Source organism: Lissotriton helveticus, chromosome 4_1 (assembly GCF_964261635.1).
Source record: "Lissotriton helveticus chromosome 4_1, aLisHel1.1, whole genome shotgun sequence".
Lineage (NCBI taxonomy): Eukaryota > Metazoa > Chordata > Amphibia > Caudata > Salamandridae > Lissotriton > Lissotriton helveticus.
This window is the reverse complement of record NC_136063.1, coordinates 227131703-227144951: the sequence shown is the minus strand read 5'-3', so window position 1 is coordinate 227144951 and position 13249 is coordinate 227131703.

The window sequence follows — 13249 nt, the reverse complement described above, 5'->3', positions numbered from 1 at the left end:
GGAACATCATGTACTACACTCATTGTCACACCATCTTAAGGACAACCATCTCCTAAAATTTAACCAGGCTAGGTTTAGGGTCCAACACAGCACGGAATCGGTTATGCTGTCGATACTCGACAAACTAAGACTGAGGGCAGATAAAAAAAACATGTGCCCTGATCCTGCTGGACCTATCCGCGGCATTTGACAGTGTCAATCGTGACCAACTTTTGTCGCAGATCTCTGTACTGGGCATCCAGGGTACGGCATTAGTAAAGCTTACATCATTTTTAAGGGGCCGCTCCCAGAGAATACAGCTGACTGACCATGTGTCCAACCCAGGCACATTCCCTTGTGGGGAACCTCAGGGCTCGGCACTGTCTCCCCTCCTTTTCAACATCTACCTCCAGCCCCTGATAGCTGCGCTGAATCAGATGGAGTGCCAGATCTACAACTATGCAGATGACACCCAAATGATCATCCATATAGGCAACTCCCCGACTACCCACTCGAGTTCAAAATATTCTAAAATTCACTGTCAACTGGATGATGGCCAATTCCCTCAAAATCAACCCAGATAAGACAGAGGTATTGGCTGTCAATACTGACGCCAACCCCTGGAATGACTTCTTCTGGCCGCAAGAGCTAGGCAAATATCCGGAGCCAGCCCTGGCCGTAAAAAGCTTGGGAATCAAAATCAACACCAATCTGTCCATGACCCAGCAGGTGTCAGTGGTAGTGGGCACATGTGTCGGCCTGCTGAGACAGCTAAGTAAACTTGCCCCCCTTCTCACCTTCGCCACACTCCGGCTGGCTTTATCTGCCTTGATACTGTCGAGATTAGATTATGGCAACTCCCTGTATATCGGCCTCCCGGGAAAACTGCTGGACAGATTACAGGTTATCCTGAATGATACTACCAGACTAATCTTCAGAGTGCCTAGACGAACTCATGCCGCCGATCTTTTACGCCAGCTACACTGGCTTCCGATCAGGGAGACAACAAAGTTTAAAGACATCTGCATTGCACATAAAGCCATCTATGGCCAAGCCCTGAGGTATATTAAAGACCGCCTAGTCAAACACAATCCGAGTAGAACGCTACGGTCAGCAGAGGCCAGCCTGCTGGCCTGCCCTCACTATTGCCTGTCCTCAAAAGGAGGAAGAGCTTTCTCAACCCCCATTCCCCAATTTTGGAACAAGTTGCCAGAGAATGTACATTAGGAGCATACTCTACTTCCCTTTAGGAAGAAGCTAAAGACAGTGCTCTTTTCGGAGGAGTGGGGCTCAATTTAATTTATACCATCTCCATCCGGGCTAGTGCATAGCTCTCTCACAACGCTTAGAGACCTGACGGTGATAACGTGCTTTACAAATGACAATTACCAATAACTACAATAAATGCCAGAAATTTGAAACTCCAAGGAAATAGAAAATGTCAGCCCCATTTCATCAGTCCTTTCGAGGTAAAAGAAAAGATAAGTTCAGTGGCTTATAGGCTAAGTCTCCCCTCTCAACTGCGAATACACCCAGTGTTCCATGTTTCTTTATTAAAGAAATCCTCTCCACATCTCGGACTTCGAACATTGCCCAAAACTCTCCAAAAATAAAATGGTGAGGAGTATGAAGTGAAATGAATCCTAGACTCTAAATGGACTACCTTGTAAATTGGAAAGGTTATGGTCCTGAGGAGAGATCTTGGGAACCATTTTCCAGTGTGAACGCTCCCATGCTAATAAAATCTTTCCATGAGCAAAATACCCTTAAGCTGAGACTTGGGGAGACCTCCTTGCGGAGGGGTACTGTCAGGAAGCGAGAGGAAGGAGACCGCATGATCAGACTAATGGCAGGAGCAATCTCAACTGCTAAGAGAGTAAGAAAATCAAATCCCGCCGATTGCCGAAGCAGGAGTCAGAACCAGTCTTGGACCGCGTTAGTACAAACGCGGTTTTCCAAGATGGCGGCAGGCGTCTGGTTAGCGTTCTAGTTTATCGGCAGAGTGCACGAGGAGCTCTGTGAAGCTCGGAGTGCACCCTTGCTCTGCGCACTTCACCTGGATTTTTACTGCATCAAGATGTGCTTCAAGTCCTGGACTTTTTAAGTGCTAGGTGAGGTAGTTACGTCAGAGTTTTTTCCCAACGGTAGTTAAGACTTCGGTCAAGTTTTGGAGGAGTAGTTGAATTTGCCTGAACAAACTTTTTTGGGCTTCATGAAGGGAAGAAGTAAGTAGGCTTCCTCAACAAGCGAGTGCAGAAAACAGCTGAGTCTGGCAGTTCACGCAAGTACCAAGAAGAAATTTAAGTCTCAGTTCAAATTGTTTATTGATAAAAAGAACAAGACGAAAACGTACCTGTTCCCGCATCTTCAGCTAGTCAGAGAGAATCTATTTAACAACCTGTAAGAATAGAAAAGCATTGTGAGTACGTAGTGGAATTATTAGTTAAAAAACAAAGCATATAGACAGAGTCTAAAATATAACAACAGTAAATATTCTTCTCTAATGTCCCCCCAGGTTAATTAGCAGACTTTTCTATTGAGAATACCTACCTATCAGTTTGCTTTTTGCAGCACAAGATTGAACAGAAGAGAAGCAAGAGTCTAGTTTGAAAGGGTATGTTAAGAGCCCTAAAGGCGGTTCAGGTATTATAGAGTAGATAGCTAGGCTAAGGGCCATATTAATTGTTGCTTTATTTTACAGTGTACCCTACCACGACTGTGAGGAAAGTCCAAGAATAGCAGTCGAATAGAAGACACCTAGCAGGCGAGACTGTCTCTTCTCTGTCCCAATCCCCTTTCCCCCTCGGAGATTCCTCCAGGCTCTCTTAAGACTATCTACAGGGTTTGATGTGGTCTTTGGAGGGGTGTTGAGAAAAGGTGTCATTCTGCTCCTGTGAAGACTCTGGGAACACTTCACGTACAACTCTGACAGCCGGTCAGTGTAGCATCAGTCTCTCCATGGTCCCTCTATAGTCTTTGGGGGATATGATGTACTGTAATAGTGGGTTGGCCTTATACTTATAAGGCAGCACTCACGTTTTCTTCAAATTATGGATCAGTTGGTGGTATTTTGAATGTGAAGGGTGGAAGTTCAGATTTGCATATGAGTAAGTCAAATGGGATTAAGTATCCTTCATGGAACATGTCTTCCATGTGGTGTAATCCCTTTTTCTCACCACAGGAACACGTCAATTTGCACTCCCCCTGTCATGGGGTCCCTATTTCTCCATACCGGGTCTCATATGGATGGTCTGATCAGTTTATCGGCTTGTCACCAAGCATATTGCATGGAAAGTATGACAGGATTGCCATGGGGTCCGACTGCGCATGTCCAGTAAAGAAAGCTGTTAGACCACCATTCGTCTTCAGCATGCGTCATCCGAGGACGACCCATGTAGGATTTCTTTTTAAGTGGCTTCAAAATGTGTGCAGTACACACTACATGGGATTCCAAAAAGTGGGACTTCGTATGCAGGAGGCTAATCTCTCATACCGGGCCTCTGAAATTCTCATGTGGAGCATGCCAAAGATGTAGTAAAAACTGTGTAACATTTGTTTTAATAATCTATGGTCTATCCCAAAGGGACATGTGGAGTTTATTACATTTAGCAAATTCAGTTTTTACTTCGATGATGTGTATAAGGTTATCTCTCATTACATTTGTTAGGCTACAATTGAGGCATACGCCCAGGTAATTCATATGGGTGGGCTGCCAAGTGAAAGGTGAGGCCCCTAACAATGCTTTAATGGTTGTCGGTGTCATCAGCATTTCTTCTAATTCTGTATCCCGAAAAGCCACATCATCTATAAATCTCTTTCAAGAGGGCCAGTACTGACTCTGATCCTTAGAGTGTACCACTAATATGTAATCCGCATAATAGAACACTTTCTGCTCTCCCACTAGTGTTGATATCCCACGATGTTCAATGTGTTACAGATAGTGGCCACCAGTGGTCCCAGTGGCATCAAAAATACCAGAGAAGGAGGCAGGCTATTGTGTCTCCTTTCCCATCTAATAGTGAATAAGTATGAGGAAAAGCCCCAGAACATCAACAAAGCCATGGACGAGGTGTAAAGCCAATGGACTGTGTCAATGAATGCATTTGCCAGACCCATTCTTAACAAATACAGCCACTACACAGGGTCGAACGACTTCTCAGCATCAAATGAAACAAGAATATTTTAGTCTGTGTACAGTCTTACCTGCCATAGGAGGTGGAAAAGCATTTTGAAATGGTTCACCAAAGAGGGAACAGGCACAAACACCACCTGTGAAGAGTGTATTAAAAGGGAGGTGTAAGTCTTGATCCTTGTAGTCATGGTCTTCACAAGGATCTTCATATCTGTGTTTATAAGGGATATTAGTTGTAGTTGGTACAGGTTAGAGGGGCCGCTGTCTGCTTTGGGTATCAGAGAGGTCCAAGCCCTATTAAATTTTTGTAGGGGAGCATTATTGTTTGAAATTTCCCCGAACAGTTCGCAAAGAATACCTTCCCATGGGGTCCTTCCAGGTCATTAGCATACAGGACACCAGGAACTTATACATCAGGATGGTCATTAGGTTCTTTCAATGGTCTAGAGGGGTGGAGCTGTGTGGGGGAACATTGTGTGGTCTACTTGCACGCATCACTGTCCCCACCCATTCCCTTCTAATTTCATCATATTCAGTGTGGGTCAAATGTGTTTCCTGCACTTCTGTCACATTAGGATGTGAGATTTGAAGTAGTGCAGTTTTTCTTTTTACTTTTTTTGAAGTTTGTCAGCATATTTCGTTTAGTGGGGCTATGCGCAGTGGTTCAGATATCCCAGGGGGTGAGAGAGGCATCTGAGTGGTGTACAGCAGTATTAGTGGGGTAGTAACAGAGGTAAAGGGGGTATGGCAAAAAAACTGAGGGCGACCCCTGAGGAGAAGCAAACAGGATTCAATGTCTTAGAGGTATGCCTATAGGATGTCCTCTCCTTTCCTAGGTCTGGAGAGCATGCATATCTTATCTGTATGTCTGGACCGAGGTCAGATCATCTGCGGACCCCAGTCACTAATCTGTCTATGTTCAATAATAAGTCCATAGGAAGGCAACCTGGTGCCCATCAATTTCGTCAAACCCATGAGCACAGTGTTGTGCCTTAAATATGGTGAGCAACAATCTAAGAAAGCTACTATACATAGCATGCAGAACACCATGTATACTCAATAAAGGGAGTGAAGCATCAATTTCAATGCAGGCCCCAGACCATAGATTGTAAGGCTCCATCAGGTAGTGACAAACTGAGTCAAACAAAGAGGGAAGTCCCCCACCCCCGAGAAGTTCAGGAGAGCGACCAGGGCGCATTGGACTGGGTCCCAGCCATTCCAAGTGTGGGCAGGTTCAAATTTTGAGTAGTGTTCGCGATATGTCCCTTTATGCACCATGTGTCTATAATGGATACTTACTCCCTTCTCATGACCATCACTGGGTGGCCCTTTCCAGTCTCCTGTATTCATTCTGACCCTTGGTTGGTCGGTCCTCCCTCACTTTGTTGGACGATGGTGGCTCTACAAAGTTCTCACGGGATTCCATATCAGAAATGTCCAGTGTGACCAAACATTTCCTCAAGTCCTCGGTTTCTTTGTATTCTGCCTTCAACTCTGATCTGCATCATGGCTGGCTCTGAGAGACCATATGGTATGCAATGTTTTGTGCAGGTGGCAAAGCAGAGTCAGAAACTGCATTTTATTGCAATTAGTTTCGTGAGAGAAATCTGGCAAGAAGAAGAGTTGATGGTTTTCAAACGTGGTAGGGGCTATGTTTCCTTGCCACTGAGATGATTGGCTGCGCTTGTTGGTGTCTCAGAAGAGGAGGCATGTGACCGGATCTTTTGGACCATAGAATCTCCAGCTGTGATACACATTTCAAGGAGCTGAAGTAGAACATTTCTGAGGAACGTAAGCATATTTGCCCATTCAATTATTTATGAGATACCCATGATGTGAAATTATCTTGTCCTCTCCTAACTTCCAGATCAATCAATTCCATGTGAGTGCCCAGATCTCCGAGGACCATGCAAGAATGCAATTGATGCGCGCTTCAGTGTCCCTAAATCAAATTGGAAGGAGGAAATGTCAGATCAGAGTGATTGGACTTCTGCTGTCATTTTGTGGAGTGTGTTGTTCATTGGGACATAGATGTTGTGATGTCTGAGATCTGTCAGAGTAAGGTATCCATCACCAATGATGGTATGGGTAGTGAGTTGTGAGCCATTACACCTGGGGGATGACTGTAGGTGCCTTGATTTTGGAGACAGCCACAGAGAAGAAAGGTTGTTGTTGGACGTTGATTTAGACATGTGTGCCAGCAAGGTGCTGCCGAATGCATAGCACCAGTGGCTGGGGGATTCTTGTTTTGTTCCAGTAAGAAAAAGAGTCTGGGAGGGCTGCTCCCTATAGTGCCCAGCTCTAATGACCAGAAGACAAGGTGAAGGAGGTCCCAAAAGTAAGGTCCTAAAACACTTAGATGTCTCGAGAAGGCCCAGCAGAGGTACTAGAGCTGGCTATGAATGTGTGAGAAGTCAACGTCCAGATGCCTGCTGCAGGATCACTTTGTGAACCAGACTGTCTATGGTATACCCCATCGGAAAAGAAAAAACACTGTGTTCCTCTGGTAGTATGGCTAACAGCAGCAGTGTTGAACAGCATAACACACAAGATGATGGACGGAATGTTGCACAATGGCAAAACATTCATCCCCAGTCACAGATCTGGGTTTAATCCATCGTTATTTTGCTCATCAAGCCACCCCAGTTCAGACATGGCCATATGCAAATCAGTCTTGACCCTGTGCCTCATGGGAACAGTCCAGCCCGAAATGCCAAGCAATGTCTTCCACCGGTCTAACATCAGGGGGCCAATTCCGATTCAGTAAACTAATCCTTAGACCGAATTGTATCAGTAGCCCTTTCCGTACAACTCGTCCAATTACCGTCCGAATCCCATGGTACGATTGGTAGGAAAAATATACGACCGAATCGTTGCGAACCGTAAGAATAGCAAGGGAAAATCCGTACGACACGGATCCTCAAAGTGAACCGTACGAATCGTAAACATGCTGTATGACCCGACAAGTACGATCCAGACCGGGGAATCAGAATGCGATTCGTACAGAAAACGTTGCGTATGAGTGAGTCGTATCACTATTGTAATGGAGCCATATGTGAGCGTGTGTAACGCATCGTACCACAGCATTCATGGCTTGTGTACGCACCGTACCCCGGCATTCATGGCGTGTGTATGCACCGCACCCCGGCATTCATGGTGTGTGTACCCACCATACCCCGTGTACGCACTGTACCCCGGCATTCATGGGATGTGTACGCACCGTACCCCGGCATTTATGGCATGTGTACGCACCGTACCTCGTGTACGCACCATACCCCGGCATTCATGGCGTGTGTACGCACCGTACCCCCGCATTCATGGCGTGTGTACGCACCGCACTCCGGCATTCATGGCCTTTACATTGCGTACCAGTGATGCGGTTCGGGTCGGACTCTGCTTTTCCGAACGTTTTGAGCTCCCGTAGAAAAAGAGTCGCACGGATGTCACAGAGACGAATCATACTTGCTAGGCCAGAAACTGCTGCTAAATTATGAACGGACGTTGCGTACTGCGTGTTCCGGAGACAGACCCTTCGTATCGGGAGGAACAGCGTGAGGTTACTAGGCCTTTTCACACGACCCTGTCGCTTTATGGAGTCACAATAGAAGGATGTATTAACCGTGAGGATTACAACATTTTCTCTGACCAGAGGTTCGCCAGATACCATAGAGGAAATACGATAGAGAAGCATTCTCTCTCATGCTAAACCTTTGAGAGGAACACACACTTAATTCCAGCCCTGAAGAAGTCACTATAAAAGTGACGAAACGCGTTGGCTATGTGTTGGGTGGTTTTATCGAAATGAAGAATTTTCCTAAATATGAATAATAAAAGATAAAGCGTTGAACAAAAGAACTTCGACTCATTTTGGATCATTTCTTATGTGCTTACTTTGAACATATGTTGAAATATAACTTTATATTGATCACTGTTTAGTGTGCTGAAACCACTTTTTGTTGTGTCAATAATTGTAAGTTGTTACTTAAAGTTGTGGGGAGTGGAGGGGGAAGCACTCCCAGGTTTCGTGCACCTAGTTACAAAAGCGACACTACCAGATAGGTAGAGTGCGGGCTCTATTGGCCTCTGCCTTTTGTAGTTTGTTAGTGATTGTGTTCCGGATACAAATCACACGTTTTTTTTAGTCGTATGGTTTCAGTACGATTCGTACGGAGATCTGCTTTGGGAAACATCCTTTACAACGCAACTTTTACCACGCAGTGCCTTTACGATGCAACTTTTACAATGCAAACCATTACAACGCATTGCGCTGGGGGGCGCTCTAGGTTAGGGAATAAGTTTAATTTACTGTCCAACACCTTCCCTACTATCCACGGGGACTGGAGTTGGAATAGTAAATTAAACTATTCACTATCCAGCGCCCCAAAGCCCTATGCGTTGTAATGGTATGCGTTGTAAAAACCGCATTGTAAAAGCATGCGATGTAAAAGCATGCGTTGTAATGTCATACATCCATCTGCTTTGGATCCAAATCGTACTTCATCGTACATACGGGGACGTTTATGGGTACGATTCGTACTGGAAATATGCTCCGTACAGCTATTTGTAAAGGGATTTTACCGAATCGGAATCTGCCCCCTAGTGTTTGTCTCTAATAAATGAGTTGATGGTCTAACTCACTCTCCCAAAACACACATTTCCAGTTCTCAACAAATATATATGCTAGTGAACAGTTAGTACCCCATATTTTTTGACTCAGTGAAAGGGCCAACAACTGATCTAGAAAATGTTTTCCATGGTTTTGCCATCTGTGGATTGCGCACCATCTGCGAAGATAAGTTTTATAGTCAGTTGATTACAAAGAGCTCACAAATATCAATATTATCATAGAAGTGGTCTTGTGACAAACGTGAATGTAATATGTCATACTATATACATTTAGCTACATTACTTGTTAACCTCACCTTATTGGGTGGAGGCAACATCTTAAATCTCCTAGAGACCCTAAGACCAGTGATTGTTTTCAAATGTATCTCTAAAGATAGCAGGACATGTCTTTTACTATTTTATTCATTTTATCACAAGGGGTTGTAACAATGCTTTGGAGTTTTTGCCAGGTTCCTATTAATAAAAATGTCAAATTCCTACTCTTATTACAGATATGGAAAGCTGCTCTAAATGTCCTTCAGACCAGTGGCCCAATGACAGGAGGGATGGCTGCATCTATAAAACTGTTGTTTACCTCTCATATGATGAATACCTTGGTGTGAGCTTGGCCTCCATAGCTTTTTCTCTGTTCATAACTGCAGCTGCTGTGCTGGGAATCTTTATCAGACATCGGGACACACCCATAGTGAAGGCCAATAACCCCAATCTTAGCTATGCACTGCTCATCTCCCTGATGTTGGCCTTTCTCTGCTCTCTTTTGTTCATTGGACGCCCAGCAGCATTGACCTGTCTGATCCAACAACCTGCCTTTGGAATAGTTTTCACTGCTGCTGTTTCTTGTGTGTTAGCAAAAACCTTTACTGTTGTCATTGCCTTTAATGCCACCAGGCCTGGAGGCAGATTAACCAAATATCTAGGATCCCAGGTATCAGCCCATATAGTTCTCTGGTGCACCATGGGACAGGTTTTAATATGTGTCTCTTGGGTGCTCACCTCTCCACCTCGCCATAACACTGACATGCAGTCGGAGACTGGGAAGATAATCCTGCAGTGTGACATGGGCTCTATTTCTGCCTTCTACAGTGTGATTAGTTACATGGGACTGTTGGCAATTTTCAGCTTCATTGTGGCCTTTTTATCCAGGAAGCTTCCTGATAGATTCAACGAGGCCACACTCATCACATTCAGCATGTTGGTGTTCAGCAGCGTCTGGGTCGCCTTCATTCCAGCCTATCTCAGCACCAAGGGCAAGTACATGGTGGCGGTGGAGATCTTTGCCATCTTGTCTTCCAGCACTGGACTCATGTGCTGTATATTCTTCCCCAAATGTTACATCATTCTGCTAAATCCAAATATGAACAGGAGAGAGCATTTAGTCCTGCAGAGCAATTAGTACTCACAGAAAAGGAATTGTCAGCTGGCATTGCATGCCACATCAGATGCCAGATTATCTGCTGCAGATGTGTACATCTACTAAAGTGTGTGTGAGACCTGAACAAATAACGGGCATTAAATGAGTCTGACACACTTTATTTTTGATTTTTGTTTTTAAAGTAAACTCAAGGCAGCTAGTTTACTTAACACAAACAGGGTAGGTAAGATAAAGAGTCAATTCTGACACAAATAAGACCATGTGGGGCAGTCGTTCAGAGGTGTTTGAAAAGTTCGTAGCTTAAACCAGTTGCTAATTCACTTGTGAACGACACTGTGCGAGATTAGATCATTAGCTGACACCTTTAGTTCTAGCTTCACAGGGTTTTAAACACATAATCAATTGTGGAGGAGGAGCAGGAGGAAATTGATTTGGAACTTAAGAGAATGCAATGCCTTTAACATCATTGTCTATCAAAAAGTTTTAAAAAAGAGACACGGTAATTCAAATGAATAATACAGGTAGTTTGTTTGAGGCTAACAGATAAATGCTGTTTGTAGGGACATGCAAAGCTGTGATGCATGAACCTTGCAAACTTCAAAACAGGTGAATAATGTGGAGTACCGTGCAACGAAAGGAAAGTGTTCCATTGCTGATCTAGGCTTAGAGATCCTTAATTATGAAGTTCTTGCGCTGCCGTTGCGTAATTTTTTGTGACGCTGCAGCGGTGTAATCAATGCGCCACACTGCGCCCTATTTACCAAGTGACGCATCTAGGCAGAAGATGCATCACTTTGTAAAGCTCTGCACCACATTATACCTGCATCAGGTACAATGTATGCAGGTTGGTCGTTCCCCCATTTAAAAGGCTTGCTTCAACCCGGCGTAAGGACTGAAAAAGGCATAAGGACTGACATAGGTCCTTTTACATGGTACTCACGTCATGAGAAATGACACATTGCTGGAGTTGCGTCTGTTTTCTGACACAGTCCTGCAATGCGTCATTACTGCGCCAACAGGAAAGTCAGGATTCCAGACATACCTGTTCAATCCTTGCGACATGGAGCACCATAGTTTCAATACGACGCATCCATGGTCTCGCAAGGAGGGCGCAATGAAAAGTGTTGCATCACTGTTTTCAAAAAGCGATGCAACTCTTTTCATATATATGGCCCTGAGTCACTACTAGGGAACGCTATAATGTGAACCTAGAGGATCTCTAGGGTCATCCCTTTGTTGGGCACACTGTGAGATTATCTTTCTAGAAAGAAAAGATTTCCATTCTGTTGGTTTGTTATTTGTCAACAAAAGCTTTTTTAATTGGTTATTTTCATGTTTAGTTATTTTTTCTTCATCTTTTCACCACTTGACATATTCGAAATACAGGCAATGTCATTCAACAATATGATATCCAATGCATTTCGGGCATTATGAGGTCATGCCCTTCATCAGGGAAATAGACACTGTGAAAACGAAAATGAGGTAACATTTACTACATTCAAAAAACATAAGCGAGTTACATCTCCATTATAAAGGTGCAACGCAAAATAGTGCAGACAAGTCAAACATGCAGTGTAATCACGTGAAGTGGGTGTGCGGGCAAGGGGTTTTATATGCGTGCAGGGGTAAAAAAACACGGTTACTTACATGCCTTTCTTCATGTAAGTGTCGAATCTAAAAGAATAGGGAGGGTGCTTGTTAGGTTATGGCCTGAAGATAAAACAATTGCGGAGCGTGTTCTCGCGAGTCAGAGAGACCGCGTCTTTCTCATCAAAACTAACCTGGTGCAAGGGTACATCCAGTTTACTGTTCGTTGTTCGTCTGGCCGTAGCGGTTCAACATAGCGACGGCTGCCAATGGGTCAGTCCGCGCTTTCCTTATTTTGAAAAACAAGGCGGTCATGTGGGGTATCACGTGTTACTGGCCAGTGAAAAAAGACTATCGCGTATAGCTCTCAGGTCGGGCACTTGTGTGTCCAATTTTGTGCCAATCGAGTTTGGCATTCACCGGGGAAAAAAACGTAGCCGTAATGTTTATAATGCATAGTCAAAAAGAATAATAAAACTGTTGAAAAATATATAAAGAATAAAAAACTATCGAATGAACGTTCATAGGAGCCCCGAACTTATGGAGTCCTGGTTCCAAGGTCAACATATTAAGTGTTTGTGCTAAAGGGGATGGCTGGGATTGGTGATATCGAAAGGGATATGTGTGTACATGTGTCAGATGTAATGGAACTTACAACAGTATACACAAGCAGCAATCTGCAGAGCAAAAGTTTTAAAGATAACACGCAAATTCGATTCGTTCATTAAGGCCCATTGGTTTCTGGGTAAACAATTTATAAATCCAGTAATTCTCTCTTCTGAGTAGGAATTTTGTATTGTCTCTGCCTTCTATTTTTTGGACAATCTCAAGAATGGTGTATTTGATTTGGGAAGCATTGTGTTGCGCTTCTACAAAATGTGCTGATAGCGCTGATTTGGTGTTCTTCAAACGGATGTTAGATTTGTGCTCAATTAAGCGTGTCTTGATCCGTCGCTCCGTTTTGCCCACGTACATTTTCCCACATGGGCATCTAATTCCATATATCAGGTTAGACGATTCACAGGTACCATTTACTTTCAATTTGATGGGGTAACCCTGTGTGGGATGACATATTTCGTTGCCTCTGATAATGCTGTTACAACTACCACAATTATAACAAGGTTTAGTTCCAGAGTATGTGGTGATGTTCGGAAGTTTATTCCGGAGGATTTCCCCCAAATTCCTAGCTCTAGTAAATGCAAAGATAGGTGTGGAGCTGAAAGATTGTTTAAAGTCCGGTTCCATGTTCAGGATCGACCAGTGTTTCAGTATGGATTGTTTGTATTTTTTGCTAGCGGTCGAATATTTAGAGACAGCTACAATCCGTGTTTGCTCAGATTTTTCTTTCGAAGTTAGAAGTTTGGATCTGTCCATATTCTCAATTCTGTTTCTACTTTCTTCCACTAGAGTTGGTGGGTATCCTCTCGAGGTGAATTTTTTGGTCATTTGTTCAAGTCTGATTTTCAGTGTTTGTTCGTCCGAACTGATTCGTTTGACCCTGGCCATTTGTGAGAATGGTAAGTTCTTGATTAGGTTTGGCTCATGGAAACTTG